The sequence below is a fragment of the Cyprinus carpio genome, chromosome A1, assembly GCF_018340385.1.
Source record: "Cyprinus carpio isolate SPL01 chromosome A1, ASM1834038v1, whole genome shotgun sequence".
Classification (NCBI taxonomy): Eukaryota; Metazoa; Chordata; class Actinopteri; order Cypriniformes; family Cyprinidae; genus Cyprinus; species Cyprinus carpio.
The window spans coordinates 20,781,921-20,799,876 of record NC_056572.1 but is presented as its reverse complement, the minus strand read 5'-3'; positions in this window follow the sequence as shown (position 1 = coordinate 20,799,876).

Here is a 17,956-nt window from a genome sequence, read left to right as displayed (position 1 = left end):
ACGAGGTTACATGCTTTATTGTTGTTGTTATTATTATTATTATTATTATTATCATCATCATCATCATCAGTAGGCCTATTATCATTACTAGGCTATTGCTATAATTGGGAATTGGCACCAGACCTTTATTATTATTATTACTAGGCCTAATAGTAGGCATCATCTGCAACGTTTTACAGAAGCTTGCAGGTAGGTGATGTTAATGTGAGACCTGAGCCTGCTTTGCCTTGCAAAGATCCTCAATTCTTGGCTCAATGTTTGATAAACATAGCCTCAAATCATACTCGATTTGTGCACGATTGCGGTATTTCATTTTGAGTGCAGTCATTTTTGAGAATCCTGCCTCACACAAATATGCCGATGTGAAAGGAAGGAGAATCTTCAAGGCAACGTCACAGAGTAGAGGGTATTCCTGCATCAGTGCCGCCCAGAATGACGAAAGAGGGCAGGAGCTAAAGAGTTCTTTCAGTCTACTGTCACTTTTCAGCTCAATAAGCTGTTCCTGCATATCAGTTGATAGCTCGTTTGCTGTGCACACAAACGGATCTCGAAGATGATTCGTTTGTGTTATAATCATGGTGGCTCGTCACTCAAGTTCTAACAGATACTCTTGTACTGGACACAGACATAGACATACTCGCAATAGAAGTGAATCTCCCTAATATTAATTACAAAAAATATTAAACATCTTATTGTGGTTTGCCTTTAAATTCATTGATTTATTTGTTGTTTGTTATAAGATTTTAATCAATAATAATATATCAAATATAATATATCAAAAAGGACATTTATCTATCTAAGATTCCATATATATATAGTATATATATATATATATATATATATATATATATATATATATATATATATATATATATATATATATATATATATATCAAATGTCAATCATGGTATCCACAAAAAAATGAAGCAAAATTATTTTTGAAATTGTTGTAATTATTCCAATATAGTGTGTGTATGTATGTATTTACTTCTATTTACTTCTACTGTATTTTAAAACAAGTAAATGCAGCCTTGATGAGCATGAGACTTCTAAAATATTTGAAAAGCTATTCCAAACCTTTACAGCTAAATATATATATACAGCTATAACATTTAAGTATTTATTTATGTAACCAATTCATTAACAAAAACTTACTTACATTGTTGCAAAAAAAAATGAAAAAATAAAAATATGGCAGATGTCATGACATTTCAGCGCTGTTTAGAGACGCTGCAGCAGAAGTGTTTGGAGACGCACAGAGGTACGTTAGCCTAATTCACACAAGCTCTCTCTCTCTTTCTCTGTGTCTCTGTCGCTCTCGCTCTCTTTCTAATAACTTTATTAATAACTGCATTAGAATGCTATCAACATCTCAAGCCTCAATTACCAGCTTTTAAACGACATTTTGGTACTGGCATTGGATGAGATGCGGAAGAAATAGTCCTACTCACAATAGTGATTTACACAAAACCGAACGGACCGATGTCTTGAGGTGTGGTAATCAGAGGAAAGGACATTGATTAGTTGTTATTAGAAAAATAATGCACACCCGAGGTGCATCAGCACCTCAGGTGTGCATTATTTTTCTACACCAACGGCCCGGAGTCAATTATTCCTTACTTAATATTTGGTCTGTTGCTGACACAGAGTTATGGTAAAAATTCATGAGACTGAGAGATTCAGTCATTGTATTTAAATGGATATGAGTGATTCAAAGAAGAAATAAAGTAATACAGGTTTGAACTTTTAAACAACACAAAGGTGATTAAATGATGACAGTTCTGCATGAACTATTCATGATGTTCCACCCCAAACAACATATTGTATTCTCTTTCATGCATTTGACCTGTTTCTCATGACTGCATTCTTGAATGAATATCTCATATTGTAACAAGGAGTTGCTTATTTTATGATCACACTGAATTCCCAGTATCAGCAATATCACTGTACTGTTTGCTACTGCAGATTAGCTCTAACAAGCACAGCTTAAGCTGCCATAATCACTATGCCTCTTCTCAGACACAAGTGCATCAAAGCAGAAATGCAAAAAGCATCACCTGCCACCTATTCCAATGGCCTCCCACTCCATCATTTTATAACGGCGCAAGTCATCATCAGTGAAGCTTATAACATTGACTCGACTTGAGCTCCATTTACTCATGAAGCTTTAATTCATTTATTCCAGTTGCAGAAGTCATGCTACATGCCATGCTGTGGATCACTACATTGTAGTATTGACTGTGGATATGCTTTCCATCAGCCATTTGAGGGATTGCTAATAAGTGAGGGGAGTCTCATGGATTGATGTGGGTAATGTTGTTTAATTAAATGGACTATGAGAGGAGTGACATTTTTGTCGATAAAATTACATGGAGAAAAGGTATGATGATTGTGACATACCATGAATCATCAAGTGTTTTAGTACATACTATAAATGATAAAAATAAATATAAAATCATTTAATTCAGTTGATTTTGTAACCTAATATGGGATTTCCTTTCCTTTCTTCTAGTTTTTATTTAGTGACTTTTACTCATAAAGATCTCCCATCTCTTCTTTCTTTAATTTCCATCATTTTGCACTCAAAAAACCCACTTTAATGGTGCCATGTGTAAAAATTGAGGTAAAAACATCCAAAAATGACCTACACGATCAAAAGAATGAGAAGAAATAAGGGCTTATGATGTCATTAAAAAATGTCAAGTTATAGTGCTGCAGAGATATCAACCCACTAGCATACATTACTACTACGGCCCGACAGGTGTGTCGTAATACCAGTTTCAGCCATGTGGAGGCTGTATGCGTATACCATAACCACCAGCCAACCTGTAATACACGAATAACTCGCACGGCTTGTATGATTGAACCTGATGTCAATCGGTGGTGGAAGGTACAGCCCACTACTTCATTTCCAGTTCAGGAAGAGAGCAGAAGGATGTCGTCAAGTCAAGTCGCCTTTATTGTCACATCACCACAGCACATGTGCCTTGGTGAGGAAATTTTGGGAGCTGCACCAGAAATTGCAGAAACAGCAATATATAACCATACAGACTTCAACAGGTGAAAATATGCAATATGCACATTAAGATATAGCTCAGTAATACACTACAGTACTATTGGACATACTACAGCTAGCACTACACATTTTAATGCAATATGTACATACATACAGTTAGCACTACACATTATACACTATACACAGAATGTACACATTCTACATTATGTAGACATATACACGCGATGAAAATATGCTAAGTGTACGTGGGGCTGGATATGAAATGTTATGGATGTGCATTGATTGAATCCAGTGGTAGTATAGATTATTGTGTTAAATAGTTCGTGTTGAACTGTCAAAGTTAGTGCAGTGTGTGGCATACCATATTGTGGAGTATGCTGTAGGGGTGTATTAGTTCACCGTTTTCATAAGTCGGATAGCCTGAGGGAAAAGCTATCCCCTCAGTCGGCTAGTGCGGGATCGGATGCTGCGGAGACGTCTTCCCTGAGGGCAGCAGAGAGAGCAGTCTGTGGATCGGGTGGCTGGAGTCACTGATGATCCTCCGATTTCCTTATACAATCAGCCTGGTGTAGATGTCCTGGAGGGAGGGAAGCTCACCTCCGGGACAATGTGGCTGGCAGTTCAGACGACCCTCTTTCAGAGCTTCTCTTTGCGGCTGCTGTGCAGTGCTGTTTCCAAACCAGGCAGTGATGCAGCCCGTCAGGATGCTCCTCTCTATAGTGCAGGTGTAGAACGATCTGAGGATGCTGGGGGCTCATTCCAAACTTCCTCAGTCGCCTCAGGAAGAAGAGATGCTGATAGCCTTCTTCAGCACTGCATCAGTGTGTGTAGACCAGGTGAGATCCCTCACTGATGTTAACACCGAGTGAACTTGGCTGCTTTTACCCGCCCGCTACAGGTGTCTTGTCGATCGGTGATGGGTGTGTGTTCTCTGCTCCTGAAGCCCTGAAATCCACCACCCAGCCCTTTCTTGGTCTTGTCGATGCTGGAAACAGAGGAGTGGGTTGTCCTGGACACCATTTAGTCAGTAAAGCTCACCTCCTCTCTCTGTAGGGCTGCCAGTTTTCGATCGCGTCGGGTGATCAGGCCTATCACCGCGAAGTCATCAGCTTAATTTGATGATGACGCTTGAGCTGTGTGTGGCCTGCACAGCCATGTGTGGTACAGGGAGTGCAGGAGCGGCTTTCGAGGACACAGCCCTGAGGAGCACCAGTGCTGAGGGTCAATGCGGGATGAAGTAAGCCAGTTGCCCATTCTGACCACCTGGCTTCTGCCTGTTAGGAAGTCCAGGATCCAGCTGCACAGAGATCTGTTTTAGTCCTGTAGAGTCTGAGCCGCGAACAAGTGTAGTAGCAGGCACTATGGTGTTAAATGCTGAGCTGTAGTCCACCAAACAGCATTCCCTCATTGTATGTGCTCTATCTTTCCAGGAACCCAGCAGAGCAGTGTGTAGGAGGAAGCAATCAGCATCGCCTGTAGAACGGTTGCCATACGAGCATGCAAATTGTAGCGGATCCAGTGAGGCAGGCAGCATATGCATGGAAGTCCCCTGACGAAGTCTCTCAAAACACTTACTGAAGATGGGGTGTGAGAGCAACAGGCCTCCAGTCATCCGGGCTATTACGTGGGATTTTATTTTTCTTGGTATGGGCACACAATGGTGGATTTTGAAGCACGAGGGAACCACACAGAGAGAGAGGGAGAGGTTGAAAAATGTCTGTAAAAACACTGGCTAGCTGGAGAAATGCGTGCTCGAGCACACGGCCTGGGGATGCCATCAGGATCCGCTGCCTTGCGGATATTCACCCGTCGGAAGGATCGGGTTACATCCGCGTGACAGACGGAGAGTGCACTCACTCTTCTGCAGCAGCCGCGAGCCGCCTGTGTGGGCGTGCTGTGAGCCTCAAACTACATGTGCTATTCAGCTCGTCCGGTAGAGGCAATGTTCACAGTAGCTGGTTTGTTCCCTTTAAAGTCTGTGATTTTATTGTGTTCCCCGCCACATGCTCTTGCATCGCTGGTGTTGAATTGTTCTTCTCAACTTTGCTTTTGTATTGTCTCTTTTGCGGTTTGATGGATTGCCTGAGATCGTGAATCGGTTTGTTTTATGCATCATCAGCGCTTCCTCGATTTGTGCCGGATGTCCCGCTACATGTCTTGCGCGCTGGGATGGCCAGCCCTTGGCAAGAGATACCTACCACCACCACCCGCTACAGGGAAATAACGCGCTACTGAATCACAAATCAAATCCCATACAAGAAAAAAGGTAGCTGCGCTTTGATTTAATTGGGCTAGCTATAACTTACCCACAGATCCAACTGCTTTTCACCTGTTGTAGCTACCAAAGCCCGCCTCTCCCCGTTGATGCTAAATGTAACATTACGACTAAGAAGCTTGAAATGTCTTCGATGATAATGCCACCTGAGAGAGAGAGAGACCGACACGCAGTCTGTCGATCCCCTCCGCAGTGTGCCCTGAGCGCCCCCGAGCCGGCCGCGCGCGGCACACTCATCCGATATTCAGAGACCGGATTTCTCACGGTCAAGTTTTTGAAAGGTGGTGTTGTGCCAAGGAGTCAATTGCGTGTGTTCTCAAGCGCCCGCACAGGTTGCGAGATTGGCAGGCGTGGTTACGTTGGTTGGCGCTAGCTTGGTCAACATCAGCTGTCTGATGTTGATTCAATGATGTTGACAGCCTGCTGTCTGTAAAATTAATTTAATTCAAATAATGTGTATATAAAACTCCAAAATGGAATACTGAAAAACACCCGAATATTGAACCCTATTCACTGGGTAACGGTGAAGGGGGTAGCTTGAAGATTGTCATGTTTCAAAATCACTTCTGACTTCACCCAAACGTTCCTCTGGAGGCAAAAACGTCCTTTAGGCTTGGCTATGGCTCTAGGGTTGTTGTGAAGGTAGGGGAGGAGCATAGAGGAGTATGCGTTCTCGTTTGTTGCTTCTAGAGTAGCCAATTCACGTATTGAGGCATACTGCCCCCATCTGGTATGGAATGTGGCGTCTGACTTGATTGTTTTGCCAGACATTAAACTGCCTCCTTTAATGAGTCTGGACCACATACACAATTCCTGTTCATCCCCCCGTTTACACATGGGGCAACAGCCATGGAAAAAACATAATCCTGTCATTAATACCGTAAATAGACGATATGAAGTGCACTGTGCAATAAGGACCGTGCACAAAGTGACAGGGATGCCTTGCACCTAGGATATGCAGTATCCTTTAAGGTCCCTCCAAGTAACATTCATTTGCATGTGCAGAAAAGGTTTTGAACTCATGAAAAAAAGTAAGCACACAGGACTTATGTGGGAAAAGTAAAAAAAAGTTGGAACAGTAAGTTCTAAATAAAACATATAACCATGCAAATCAAATTAGTTCAAGAGACTTTGTTTCGTGCTGCTTTCTATCTGTGTGGTGAGATTTATAATGCGTGCTTTAAGAAACAGAAGTCCTACTGTTTCAGAACAGTGAACAATGTTTATATAAAGGTTTTGGTTGGTCTTTCTACCTTGGCAATAACACATCTAATCAAGAGATGGAGGCAATTATTTCTAACTTTTTTTTTTCATTAACCGAGACAACAAAGGGTCAACTCTTTAAAGTGCCTATAAAGTCTGATTTAATAAAAAAAATAGTTCTCCACTGGGTCCCAACCAGACAACAAGTGGCTGGATTTCTCCTAATATATTCTAACAATTAACAATTTTCTCCAGGAGCAAATGTTAACCATTTTAAGCCCACTATTTTACTAACTATACAACTATATATACTATTTTGCCTTGAAAAAGTGGTCTACATGGTTTTACTTTCTCGAGTTTAGGTATCTGAAAGCAACAGTGAACTCTACTCATCTTTTGTAACCCAGTGATCTAATTACCATATGCATTTCATCCATTACCATATTAATAAATCTGCACTCTGCAAAGTTTAAAACTCTTTAGGAGCCTTGGTAGGTAGGGAAACAAGCCTTAAATTACAGAGAGTCGATCGAGAACTAAGAGTGACCTGCATGGTTCTTGTTTTCGGTACACTCTAGGTTGTGCCTCGTGCATTTCTGTCATGTCACGGATTCTCCACATAGGCCTCGCGATGTTCTTCACCCACGCGATCTTCCTTTTTAGATTGCCACTTGTCGAGCAGAAGCAGAAGAAAAGACCATTGGTAATACTTAAAACATATCAGGGGTGTCTTATCAGTGAGGTGGGGTGGTTAACTCATTCTTTATTTAGTACGAGATTAGATTTGGATCCTGTACTTTCGTCTTAGACTGCACAGGGCATTTGCTTTTAAAACCGCATCTCACCCAATAGTTCCGACACTACCTCCTACTGCTTAATATGCCACTGATAATTCTGTCTTTCCTCGCAAAATCAATATACGCTGTCTGTCTCCATCGCTTTTTTCGTTTAGGAGTCAACCCATACTTTTACCCACGATACACTTACCACATTCATATTCCGTCAAGCCTCGAATCCTGCACAACCCCAAGCATTCATAGAAAATATTGGCCCGAAGGCTGTGGAGAGAGAGAATGGATGGCAGAGAAAAAAGAAAGAGAATGAGTTAATATGATGTTTTCCACCCACCTGTCGGCACATTTAGCTGAGCGACATTGTTATCCCATATAACAACCGAGCCTCTACTCTCCTCTATCCTCATCCATGATAGGTCTGTCATCGTCCTTGACTCTGACCAGCATTCTCTCACAGTAAGGGCAGAGATCACCAGCATACTGTGAGTTCTTTATATAAGATTCTTGCTCTTCACCATGTTATCAACTGTGGTCAACTTGAATCTGTGGGAGAGACAAAACCAGCCATATTCACTGCATGTTTTGATTAGAATATCAGTTTCTACATGGGTTTATTATGTTGGCTTGGAGAATACCAAAATACAGATGTTGTATTGTCCTTCCTGAGAGTAAAATTTCTGACTCTAAATCCCTAGCTTCTGTTTACATCTACTGCATCGCATGCAACTTTGGATTGGTCTGAGAATGTCGCTAACATGCTTCTAACTGGTCGCCGAAATCAATGGCCCTACAATGCTATATACTATATATAGTATATATAATATAATATACTACCACGCTAATAGTGAGCGATTTTTTTATATATCAATATATATACACCACAAAAACATTGACCTTTTATAGACATTTCGACATCTTTGAATAAAAAATAAAGTTATTTGTTTTACCCTTACATTGCACACAAAGGGGAAGATCTGAATGGAGGCGGGGTGGTGAAGCTTCGAGGTTTCGCACTGACAGTTTGAGAATGGTGTTACGAGATTTTAGTGACAAGCTCTTTCTAACGCTCTTTCATTGGCAATAATATATGTAAAACACTCAAAACAGGCATAATGAACACTAGTGGCATTGATTTACAATAATAATAATGAAATACATCATAGAGATAGGAAGCTTGGAAATTTTCCATGGCACACCTGAATGGGCTAGGCTCTGGCGACTGCCATACAGAAACGCAAGCCACTGTATGAAGGTAAAAATTGCCCCTGTGAAATCAATTTCCAGGGGGCAAATACTGGACCCTTAATAGAATTGGTAATTTCTTGACTCTGCGTGCATATTTGTATGTAATATTACGTGGCATTCACGTATTCCATGTTTGATGCTGGGGTCACCGTGAATGGGCAGTGAGGAAAATTACTTCAGTAACAGCCTCCCAATCGCAAGGAGAAACAAAATGTGTAAATAAAATATTATATAATAATGTCTAGAAGCCTCTATTGCCATGTAGCCTGAGAATTGACCAAAAGGTGATTCAGGCCGAGAGCCACTCCACTTGTACAGGTTGGACACTGAGAAAGATTGGACACTTCGGGAGGTCCTTGCACGTTAACAAGTCAGTTAACCTGTTAGATCATTGTGAGCAAGTGGAAAACCGCATAGGGGAAAGCACGTACACTGGGCAAAACATCGAGCCAAAATCACTGAATGTTTTGGTTGTTGTTTTGGCTTTGTTTGTTTGTAGGTAAAAGCTTGAAACATTTCCAGGATCTCCGCTTGGCTCGTAATTCCTCTCACAAGATGCTGCAACCATAGAAGCAATTTCCACACATTTATCTCAATGAAAAGAAAAAAAAATGCTTGTGAGGTCCTAACAACAGCAAAAAATCACACCATGTACACCCAGCATTAGAAAGGAAGAAACAGTCTAGCTGACATGTAAAGCTAACAACTGGTGAATAATAGACAACAATAGACAGTGAAAAACAACACACAATTCCTCAGTCATGCAGAAAACACCAGAAAAAAAAAGAAGAAATAAATGGAAAATTTTGTATGTGTAGACTCACAGACACACCTGAGAAAATATAAAAAATACAGTGCTTGTGTAGATGTCTACAGCTCAAACTAATTTTTTGAGCACCCTTCAATTTAAATTACTGTGAGTGTTCCGAGGTTGATGCGACTATACGCCTCTTCATCCAAAACTCTTCGGGTCTGGAAAATCCTTCATTGCATTAAGTAATCCAGTGATAAAGTGAAATGTTATAACTTTGGTTTGCAGCACTTTGTCAGATTCCTGTTAAAAGCACACAAGTAAAATGGCACTTTGAAATGCATTGCATTTAATCTTTCCCACCTTGGCACACATGTATGGTCCATTCCATCAATCAGTACTGATATTCTCCTGCTGTTTTATTCTCACCCTGCAGAACTAATCAACGACATTAATTAAAACAGCCAGCAAGTGTCGGTGGGTATCATAAGGTGGGCATGTGTGGTTTTGAGTTCAGTATCAGTTAAAGGGCTCATGATCTGCATTTTTAATTTTTATTTATTTATTTATTTTTTTTATTGTTTTGTGTTTTTTGATGTGCAATGTATATATAATGGAAGTAGGATGTTTACATCAAAAACGGTCATACTTTATATAAAGCTCTTTTTATGTATGCAAATTAATTATTAATCCAAGCAGTAACTGGCCAGGTGAACATTTCACCACAAACATTGAGAAATTATTATGCAGCGGCTAGATTCTTACACTTTTCCTTTCTCATTTTGCTTCCCGTTCACTGAAGTGAACTACAATGCAGCCCACTTGCATTCTGCTGTCTTTAAGGGCCTTGTGGCGCGCTTTGTACCAATTCATTCGGCTTACCCTCTCCCTCCCCGCCGGGGGTGCTTGTCTTCACAACATTATCCTCACGTGCATGTCCCCGCCCCTCCGTGCCGTAATTTCCCTCCCTTGTACACCGTATCCTGCCCACGCATACTTGAGTACGAGCTCAAACCCCGTCCCCCTTTCCCCCTTTCCTTGGTCTTCCACACAATACAAGTAGCCATCTTCTCCCTGCCCCTTGCACCCGCTTTACACTTCACACGACATTAAACTGGTTGTCAGCCGGGCCCACCCCCCACTGCGTTTGCGTTCACCCACAGTGAGCCCCCCCCCACCCCCACCATTGTACCCGTCCATCCCGCTCCTACCACGTAGTCAACATGCCGCCCAGTGGAACCCCCCAAGGCCCCTTAAAGAGCGTGGCGCAGGCACTCTCTGCACATCCCTTATGTATACTGCTCTGCTCAACATAACACTCCCACCAGCAAAAAAATCTCTAGACTGCAAGTGGACCGGGGCCGTCACTAGATTCTGCTTGCAACACTCCCCCCACTTCCACCCGTGAAGATGACAGTTCACCACAACCCCACCCCCTACCAATGAAGTCAATGTGCTGCTTCATCAAAATGATCGGTGTGTGTACGAAAGCCTAAAACCTCCTCGTCATGTACCCTGTACCCCTTTGTGTCATTGTGTCTTGTCTTACGACCCTCAGGGGTCCTTGCTACACTTGCCTTCTCTGACACATTCCCCCGTGTCTTTGTTCGGGTTCATCTTGCAGAAAGCCCTTCATTGGCGACGAGGCTGAGATTCCTGCGAGTCCCTCATCCTTCGATATGCCCGAGATGAGTCAATCCTTGAGGCGGTTTCAGTTTCCCTGGAAGCCATTTACACGAGCTAGATGTTGCGCCTTTATTTTTTGCGCGATGACCGCGACTTTCACCCGTACACCATAAACTGTTGTGACAGGCAACACTTTTGTGTTGTCTATTCAACACCCCTCTCTGCAACAATAATACTTCTTTTAATTGTTAATTTGGTGCATTTAGGGTTTTTTTTTTTTTTTTAATAGCTGCTGCAAGGACAGAACATTGTGCGTGTGTGAATTCACTATGCGCCATGCGAGAATCGCAAATTAACACACCACCCCCAGTAATGCTAGTTTAAATGATGGCAAACTTTTGAAACCAGCACCCCCACCCCCGCGTACTTGATGAGAAGTTCCTCAACTGCCCCAGCTGAAATGTGTACACTTGATACATGAAAACACAACCCTCCCTGGTTCTCACACATCAAACGTTTTGCGCATTCGGCTATTATATTCGATGTGGCCATAAGATTAAACTAGAACTGCAAATCCATGTTATGAGTACTTTTCACGTTTGACAATCAAATCTGGTCAGGAGGAAAAAGGAACGTGTGTTGATTGTCTTTTTCATTAAATCTAATAAACAACGTACGCAAGTCATATGAGGTTAAAATTTACTTTTGATTATAAAGTAAGCCGAGAATTATCACTAAAATATTAAAGTACAGTAATCCAGTAAACTTGACTGAAAGCTTTAATTATGATGTAGAGTAATTATTGTAAGTCTTTAGAGCCATACCTATTCATGCATTCTTATCGCTAACCAACAGTTTTCGTCAACGATTGACACCCTCCACATCCAAAAATAATACGGGGGTTAATAAAAAAAAAGGGTAAAAGGGTATTTTACAGCGACGGGTATTCCCCCCCATTCAGGGTCATTTCTTTTTTTTTTTTTTTTTTTTTTTTATATGTTTCACCTGTTGTAGCCTGCCGCTTTGAATATAAAGGCGTGTTATAATATAATACACACGACAGTGTGTTATTATGATAGGTTGCTGTTAGCCGGCAGCAGTCACCAGCTAGTTAGCTCATCCCACTCCATGTTCTTTTTATCTATCAACACCTTGATGTCACGGTCTGTTGATAGTAAAATGAAACAGATGGCAACCACATAAATATATAACAACATAACAGAAGTATACCGACCTTTTGTGCTGAAGCTCTGCTCTAACCCATGAGCATACGTTCCTAATTACACTGGATATCTATGTCTGTACGTCTGTTAGACTAAAATACTGTAGTTACTGTACTTTAACTGCAAGGACTGCCATAGTCCTTTAGGTAGGTGGGCAATAAAATTGAGCCGGGGCCCATGAAATATTATTTTACAAAAGACAAACATTATAGCAATTTATACATCTGACAAAAATTTAATCACCGTAAGTATGACCTCAAGGTGTCTCAGCCTCTCACATAATCATCAGCACTGCCCCCAACTTGTTGCTGACATGCCTATGATTTATCAGCCTGTGCCAAGGATCCAGGCTCTGGCCTGATCAAATTTAATTCAAATGCATGTGCTGCGGCGACTGCCCCAGGTGCCGGAATCGATCCTTCCAGTCTAGCTTTTCTTGTTATTCTTTCCGGTACTATGTTTCAGGTCTTGATGTTTTGTCCTTTGCACCGTGCGCAAACAGCAGTGGCCCAGAGTTTCCTGTTGCTTGGCTGGAAGATATTGCCATAACCCAAGGGTCTGCTAACATAATATGCATTATATGTGTAATTTCGGACTGCATGAGGTTAGGGGAGAAATTCTCACTTCTAATTGCATGTTGGTGAAGGGACAAAAACAAAAAAAAAAAGATGCCCAGCCTATAAACGCTTGTGTCAGTTTTAAACACAAGACTTCAATATTCGATCAAGACAGCAAAAGCCTCATGACTGAAGTGACTGAAATGACTGAAGATCCGGATACTACCCAATGAGCCGGTTGTCATTCACACTAACTGGACAATTTTTATTCTATTTAACTGGACAATTTTTAATTCTATGTTTGCTCATTAATTTTTTTTAAGCCAATACAAAATTGACACCTAGATCCACCCCCACATGTTGCTCTATCTAGTTGCTCTCTTGATTGGTTTCCTGTGCCCAATTTTTTCATTTATGCACACTCTAGTACTTAGGGATAAGCGTGTCACATTTTTCATCAGTCAGATTAATTGTCTTGTCTTGAGTAAATAATTTTAATTGGGTGACTTGAAGTGCAGAAAAGAACATTTTCAGAAATGGGAAGACAACTCACGCACACAAATTATTGGGCAGTCGCACAGCCGCTGCACAGTGTTTTAACCATTAGGCTAAATTAGTTTTTGAAGACCTTTTTAAAGCTGTGGAAAGGAATCAAAAGATTGGGCTAGCTAATATTTTACTATGCATATGTGGGATTATATGATGATTATGTTCACAGACTTATACTCATAAAACATAAACACGTTATTAATTAACATTTTGTCAGTCTCCTCTAGGACGTACATGTGTATTTATGCTCTGTGATTTGGCCTTCTGGGAAGGTTGAGAGATGGGCCAGTCTGATTACCACTCAGCATAGGGTATAAAAGATACATGCATGCACAGATGTACTCGCATACAGCCAGAGGGGGTGTGACTTGCCAATAAGTAGAACATTTGTAGAGCTGTTTTATATCCCTGACTAATCATCTAATTCAGCTGCTGTCCTCCTCATTCTGATGTTCAGTGGCGTAGCAGTCATTGTTTTAATGACTGTACTAACCAAAACATTTTTTAATTTTTTTTTTTTTAAATGTTACCATCATGTAACTATGATTTTTAAAATCATAATAGTTTAAATCTTAATTTAATATTTACTTATTTATTTTATTGATTTTTTTTTTTTTTTTATTCAGCAAAACCACATGAAATTGATCAAAAATCACAGTAAATACACTTACTATGTTACAAAATTTTGATATTGATTCAAATAAATGCTGTTTATTTCTAACTATATTCATAGAAAAAGTTCAGGATCAAAATATTCCACAAAAAATATGAGGCAGCACAGCAGTTTTCAACAATACACAACATTTCCTGAGTAGCAATTCAGCATATTAGAAAGATTTCTGAAGGATCATGTGACACTGAAGTCTGGAGTAATGGCTGCTGAAAATTCAGCTTGCATCACAGGAATAAATTACATTGTAAAGTACATTCAAATGGAAAACGTATTTCAAATTGTAATAATATTAATGTTTTTACTGTATTTTTGCTCATATAAATGAAGCCCTGGTGACAGCAGAAGAGACTGCTTTCAAAAAAAAAAAAAAAAAAACATCAGTAATTGCATTACTGCAAAGATAAAGCCATGACCCCGTGTACAAATGAACACATTTCTCAATATTCTGCTGCCCTCATCACTTGCTCCACTTTGATGTCAATCCTACAATCCACAATGTATCAGAACACTTGAAATGTTGTCCTTGAGCATGCCTGTATTAATACCACAGAACGCATGATATAATGATCCATTGTACTTTTTTTTCCTGCCTTGCCACTCTATCAACGCACTTTTTTGAAGTACAAAATACATGTTGTCACATTCAATTTAAATTAAAAACACAAAATTCATGTAAGACAAGCTGCCATTCTGGAAGAGAAAGCGTCCCAGCCAGCTAATGGTGAGGAAAAAATTTCTGCACTTTAACTAAAATTAAATAAAAAGTAACACATTTTTTACATAAAATGTAATGATGCAACATAATTTGGTACTTTTTTGGTACACCTTCTTCACTGCTGTAAAAAGGATCAGAAAAAAAAAAAAAAAAAAAAAAAAAAAACCTTAATACATGCTGGCATTAGGTTTTTGTTTTGTTTGTTTTTTTTCCTCCTCTTCAACTCTTTGTGAACTCTTTTACTGATCAGTATGTAAGTAATGTAGGTAGTGATTAACATGCACCAATGTCTTTTTTTCTTATTCTTCTTCGTCTTTTTTTGAAGAGCAGTTCTGTAAAACAGCTTTTTCCTCACACTTATCAAGTAGCTCACTCCAAAGGTCAGCCTAATTAGCTTGCAGCGCTAGTTCAAAGAGCAGTTCAATTGCTCATTAAGCATGAATGCAATGTGAAGAAAGGGAGTTAAGCCTTCGCACTACAGAAATTGGAATTTAGAATATAAAGTTGTTTTTCTCAGGCTAATCTGATTTTTGCAGAATCTCTTACAGTCTTCAAAGTTTGATCATCAGATTTGGATTGTGCCATGATCAGCATGAAAAGGGTACTGATGGATTTTCTCATTCAGAGTGAAATTCAGTAGAAATATATCATAAGCTAGAGATAATGGAAGAGTTATGTAACAGTGTTAGCATCAAGGTATGCACTGACTAATGACTTTTTAGTTTGTTTGTTTGTTTGTTTTTGATTACTTCAAACCAGACTTTAATGTTAGATCTGTCCTAATATGCAAGGGCTACATTTTTGGGTTACTTGTCAAACATCTTTTAAGGATGACAGTTATCTGGCGCAATATATACAACATTGATATCATTTTTTTTAACAAATTAATACCTTTTTAATAAACATTATGACAAACACTAAATCAAATATTATATTTAAATAGAATGCATTTTGACAGTTTAGTTGAAAAAATGTAATAATGAGTGACAAATCAATAACAGAATCCCAGTCAAAAACCAGGCTAAAGAGGTTCAGTTCAATATACAGTATTATTTATATATACATGTAAAGTGTGATCTATAAATTATGATATAAGGAATAATATGAATAAGTACATTACACACACACACACACACACACACACACACACATATATAGGTTTATATATACTAATATATATATATATATGGGGTAATATATATATATATATATATTATATATATATATATGGTCTGAGAAATATGGAAATGGAAAAAAAATGTGACCCCAAAAAAAAAAACATCAGATTTGAATAATTACTCTATTTAATTTAATGACAAAAAAAAAAAAAAAATAGTTAGATGAATGTTCAAAACTTATAATAATCACACACACTCTGATATGCATTATTAAAGTCCAAATTATAGTACTGCATAGGGATGCCCGCATACTATGTTTTATTTAAGGTTTTCACGTAATGTTTTCACAAACCTTAGATGTTTTTATAGTACATGTTTGTTCGTTTTGAGTTTTGAAAATCTTTCATATTATTATCATTTGAGCCTGTAAGCTGTTGTTGACATATATGTAGCAAGTGTCTACCTGTACCATTGCTTCTTGTGAAATACATTGTGTGGTGCCTAATGCCGTGGATCCTACATACAACAATCCTCTCATCTGAATTTTGTAGTGTTTATCGTTCATGAGTTTTCTAAATATACCCATGTTAAGAAGACCCCGAGTGACTCATTAGTCACTGTATTAGTTACAACTGCAGCACTGTTGGTAAACCAAATGCATTCACACATCAACACAATGCTGTAACAGTGGAAAATTAATAATAATGTGCAGTGGAAGAACCTCATCATTTTTTTATTTTTTGAGGGGAGGGCATATTTTTTGAAAATGTTCTACTGTATGCAAACACCCAAAATACCACCAATGATCTTATTCAGATTAGAAAACAAGAGTTAGATCACCCAAAAAATTATAATTGTGTCATCAGCTCAAACATGCATGCCCGACACATGAGAACCAATTAGCTTTGGAACTTTGGTAAGTTTGTTCTTATACGTCAAGAAAGCATGGTTGAGCTTCTGTTTATTTGAGGTGATCTAGGTACGTCAATTGATCAATGTTTATATGTGAATAACACCTAATTAAATCTGTTCACCTCTGGAACTGTTGTCATGTGTGTCAGTTTCCTGTTCTTCCTTATTTGGGGTCTGTTTCCCTGTCCCTTGTTTAGTTTGATTATTAATTGATTCCCACACCTGTGTTTTCCTCGTTATCCTGGCTTTATATGCCGCAGTCTTTCATGTTCAGTTTTGTTGGGTCTACCAGTAACATATGTGTGTCCATCCATGTTGAGTTACCCCATGGTAGATTAATAAAGACTTTTTTTTCCGATTATCCTTGGCGCCGTGTTCCTTCCGGCAGTGTAGTGTGACAGAAGACCTGACCTTAACAGTTTTAACATTGCATGTCTACCCTCCGTGTTGTTTTTCCATTTTTCCTCTGTCTTCTTATTTCCATTGTGTACCCTATGGATCCCCTCCTTCGCTCTGAATTCATCCTCTTCCTGCTGGAGCAGGGGGAAAATTCTCTCAAGGGTCATACCAGACTGTTTCTGGTTATCGCACATCTCACCACCTACCCGGATGACTCACTCTGCGCATTCTATGATGCCAGCCTCAACACCGTGTGCAGGGTGCCATCGTCCGAAGATGTCCCTCTAGTGGAATTCACCGCATTTGTGGAGTGGACACTGGCGAGAAATGGATCTCCGTTCCCCACCTGTTCCCAGGGATTGATCGCCAGTGCCGCTCCAGACCCAGAGCCTAGCCCACCATCTCCATATGGAATGGAGCATAAGCCTGAGCCCACCGATGATGGAGAACCAGAGCACAACCCGTCAGACCAGGTTCGAGAGCTAGCTACAGTGCCCACCACAAGGGAGAGAGCCACGGACGGTGTGAGCGTGGAGCACCCTGCTGAGGTTGAGCTGAATATGGAGCGCCAAAATGAGGAGGAGGGAGATCTTATTGACTGGGAATCTGAACTGGAGGTTAAACTGCCCCCTCTCTTCTCTCTGTCGTCTCCGCTGGTCCCGTACAACCCTCCTTTGTCCTTGGTTTCCTCGTCCAGCCCTGAGGGGGCTTCTGATCCTCCAGTGCCTGCTCCTAGAAAGAGTCCTCCAGTGCCTGCTCCTCCAAAATGCCCGACCCCCCCCCACCCGCTCCTGCCTCCTCCACTTCTGTCCAAAAAGCAGCCCCTCTGCTTGCCCTCAGCCCATCATCTTTGCGATGCGAGCCCTTCAGGACTGCCATCCTCCAGTGTTGCCATGGTC